At 36.1% G+C, this 4311-nt stretch overlaps 1 pseudogene; it reads right to left on the bottom strand.

Annotated features, from left to right (window-relative positions):
* Positions 1-2090: 2090 nt before the first annotated feature.
* LOC137220651 (tigger transposable element-derived protein 1-like) lies at positions 2091-3832 on the bottom strand (annotated as a pseudogene).
* Positions 3833-4311: the final 479 nt, after the last annotated feature.

Raw genomic sequence — 4311 nt, 5'->3', positions numbered from 1 at the left:
ATCTCTCCATCTGTTTGTATCATCTTTAATTTTTTCATCAGTGTCTTATACTTTTCTGCATACAGGTCTTTTGCATCCTTAGGTAGGTTTATTCCTAGGCACTCTATTCTTTTTGTCACAATGGTAAATGGGAGTGTTTCCTTAATTTTTCTTTCAGATTTTTCATCATTAGTGTATATGAATGCAAGATATTTCTGTGCATTAATTTTGTATCCTGCTACTTTACCAAATTCATTGATTAGCTCTAGGAGTTTTCTGGTAGCGTCTTTAGGGTTCTCTATGTATAGTATTGTGTCATCTGCAAACAGTGACAACTTTACTTCTTTTCTGATTTGGATTCCTTTTATTTCTTCATTTTCTCTGATTGCTGCAGCTAAAACTTCCAAAACTATGTTGAATAATAGTGGTGAGAATGGACAACCTTGTCTTTTTCCTGATCTTAGAGGAAATGGCTTCAGTTTTTCACAATTGAGAACAATGCTAGCTGTGGGTTTGTCATATATGGCCTTTATTATGTTGAGGTAACTTGCCTCTATACTACTTTCTGGAGGGCTTTTAAACGTAAATCGGTGTTGAATTTTGTCAAAAGCTTTTTCTGCATCTATTGAGATGATCATATGGTTTTTCTCCTTCAATCTGTTAATATGGTGTATCACATTGATTGATTTGCGTATATTGAAGAATCCTTGCATTCCTGGGATAAACTCCACTTGTTCATGGTGTATGATCCTTTTAATGTGCTGTTGGATTCTGTTTGCTAGTATTTTGTTGAGGATTTTTGCATCTTTGTTCATCAGTGATATTGGCCTGTAGTTTTCTTTCCTTGTGACATCTTTGTCTGGTTTTGGTATCAGGGTGACAGTGGCCTTGTAGAATGAGTTTGGGAGTGTTCCTCCCTCTATTTTGGAGGAATTTGAGAAGGATAGGTGTTAGCTCTTCTCTAAATATTTGATAGAATTCACCTGTGAAGCCATGTGGTCCTGGGCTTTTGTTTGTTGGAAGATTTTTAATCACAATCTCTATTTCAGTGCTTGTGATTAGTCAGCTTATATTTTCTATTTCTTCCTGGTTCAGTCTCAGAAGGTTGTGCTTTTCTAAGAATTTGTCCATTTCTTCCAGGTTGTCCATTTTATTGGCAAATACTTGCTTGTAGTAATCTCTCATGATCCTTTGTATTTCTGCAATGTCAGTTGTTACTTCTCCTTTTTCATTTCTAGTTCTATTGATTTGAGTCTTCTCCCTTTTTTCTTTATGAGTCTGGTTAGTAGTTTATCAATTTTGTTTATCTTCTCAAATAACCAGCTTTTAGTTTTATTGATCTTTGCTATTGTTTCCATCATTTCTTTTTCATTTATTTCTAGTCTGATTTTATGATTTCTTTCCTTCTGCTAACTTAGGGATTTTTTTTTTGTTCTTCTTTCTCTAATTGCTTTAGGTGTAAAGTTAGGTTGTTTATTTGAGATGTTTCTTGTTTCTTGATGTAGGGCTGTATTGCTATAAACTTCCCTCTTAGAACTTCTTTTGCTGCATCCCATTGGTTTTGGGTTGTCGTGTTTTCATCGTCATTTTTTTCTAGGTATTTTTTGATTTCCTCTTTTATTTCTTCAGTGATCTCTTGGTTATTTAGTAGTGTATTGTTTAGCTTCCATGTGTTTGCATTTTTTACAGATTTTTTCCTATAATTGTTTATCATAGCTTTTTGAGAGAAGAATATGAGATATGTGTGTAACATTTCACACAGTGCTTGTCATGTGCTCAGTAAATGTCACCATTGTTATAATTAACAGCATTACTGTTATTATCTCAATATTTTCTAGGGGTGGAAAATGTTTTTATTCTTTCCTTCTAGGTTCTTTGTCTGGCCCAATACCTGCAAACCTCAGAGATATGCAGGTTTTGATCAAGACCACCTCAATAAAGCAAATATTGCAATAAAGTGAGTCACACAAAATTTTTGGTTTTCCAATACATATAAAGTTGTGTTTACACCATACTGTAGTCTATTAAGTGTGGAATGATGTGATGTCTGAAAAACCAACGTATATACCTTAATTGAAAAATGCTTTATTGCTAAAAAATGCTAACAATCATCAACCTTCTACGAGTTGTAATCTTTTTGCGGGTGGAGGGTCTTGCCTTGTTGTTGATGGCTGCTGACTGATCAGTCTGTTGGCTGCTGAAGATTGAGGTGGCCATGACAATTTCTTAACATAAGACAACAATGAAGTTTACTGCAACAATTGACTCTTCCATGAATGATTTTTCTGGAGCATGCGATGCTGTTTGACAGCATTTTATCCACAGCAGAACTTCTGTCAAAATTGGAGTCAGTCTTCTTAAACCTTGTTGCTGCTTTATCAACTAAGCTTACATAGTATTCTAAATCCTTGTTGCCATTTCAACAATCTTCACAGCATCTTCACCAGGGGTAGATTCCATCTCATGAAACCACTTTCTTCACTCATCTGTAACAAGTAACTCCTCAGCCATTAAAGCTTTATCATGAGATTGCAGCAATTCAGTCCCATCTTCAGAACTTCAAATTCTAGTTGTCTTGCTATTTCCACCACATCTGTACTTATTTCCTCCACTGAAGTCTTTAACCACTCAAAGTCATCTGTGAGGGTTGGAATCAAATTATTCCAAACTCCTGTTAATGTTGATATTTTGACCTCTTCCCATGAATCATGAATGTTCTTAATGGCATCTAGAATGGTGAATCCTTTCCAGAAGGTTTTCAATTGACTTTGCCCAGATCCATCAGATAAATCACTATCTATGGCAGCTATAGCCTTATGAAATGTATTTCTTGAATAATAAGACTTGAAAGTAGAAAGGACTCCTTGATCCGTGGGCTGCAGAATGAATATTGTGTTAACAGGCATGAAAACAACATGAATCTTGTTGTACATCTCCATTAGAGCTCTTATATGACCAGGTGCATTGTCAATGAGCAGTAATATTTTGAAAGGAATCTTTTTTTCTGAGCAGTAGGTCTCAATGGTGGGCTTAAAATATTCAGTGAACTATGTTGAACAATTGTACTGTCATCCAGGCTTTGTTGTTCCATTTATAGAACACAGGCATAGTAGATTTAGCATAATTCTTAAGGGCCTTAAGATTTTCAGAATGGTAAGTAAGCATTGGCTTCAACTTAAAGTGACCAGCTGCATTAGCCCCTAACAAGAGAGTCAGCCTGTCCATTGAAGTTGGTTTCCTCCTCTCTAGCTGTGAAAGTTCCAGATGGCATCTTCTTCGGGTATAAGCCTGTTTTGCCTACATTGAAAATCTGTTGTTTAGCGTAGCCACCTTCGTTAATAATCTTAGCTGGATCTTCTGGACAACTTGTTGCAGCTTCTACTTCAGCACTTGCAGATTCACCTTGCACTTTTATGTTATAGAGATGGCTTCTTTCCTTCAACCTCATGAACCAACCTCTGCTAGCTTCAAACTTTTCTTCTGTAGCCTCCTCATCTCTCTCAGCCTTCACAGAATTGAAAAGAGTTAGGGCTTTGCTCTGGAGTAGGCTTGTTTATGGGATATTGTGGCTCATTTGATCTTCTCTCCAGACCACTCAAACTTTCTCCATATCATCAATAGGACTGCTTCACTTTCTTATCAGTTATGTGTTCATCGGAGTAGTGCTTTTAATTTTCCTCAATAACTTTTCCTTTGAATTCGCAATTTTGCTAATTACTTGGGGCAAGAAACCTAGCTTTGGGCCTACCTCAGCTTTCAACATGCTTTTCTCAGTATGCTTAATCATTTCTAGCTTTTGATTTAAAGTGACAGATATGCAACTCTTCCTTTTACTTGAACACTTAGAGGCCATTATGGATTATTAATTGGCCTAATTTCAATATTGCTGTGTCTCAGGGGCTAGAGAGGCCTGAGGAGAGAGAGAGAGAGATGGGGAAACAGCTGGTCAGTGAAACAGTCAGAATACACACAATGCTTATTAAGTTTGCCAGCTTGTATGGGTGCAGTTCATGGACACCCCAAAACAAGTACAATATTAACATCAAAGATCATTGATCACAGACCACCATGACAGTTATAATAATAATTAAAAAGTATGAGATATTATGAGAATTACCAAAATCTGACACAGAGATAGAAAGTCAGCAAATGCTGTTGGAAAAATAGTGTCAATAGACTTGCTGGATATAGGGTTGCCATAAACTTTCAGTTTGTAAAAACAAACCAATATTTGCAAAAAGCAATAAAGCAAAGCACAATAGAATGAGGTATGCCTGTGATTAAGTTGGCATAAGACAGATTAACAGGAGAAAAACAAATTTAATTCTCTAT

Source organism: Pseudorca crassidens, chromosome 3 (assembly GCF_039906515.1).
Source record: "Pseudorca crassidens isolate mPseCra1 chromosome 3, mPseCra1.hap1, whole genome shotgun sequence".
NCBI classification, from domain to species: Eukaryota; Metazoa; Chordata; class Mammalia; order Artiodactyla; family Delphinidae; genus Pseudorca; species Pseudorca crassidens.
The sequence above is the reverse complement of the archived record's forward strand: the minus strand, read 5'-3'. Positions and strand labels throughout refer to the sequence as shown.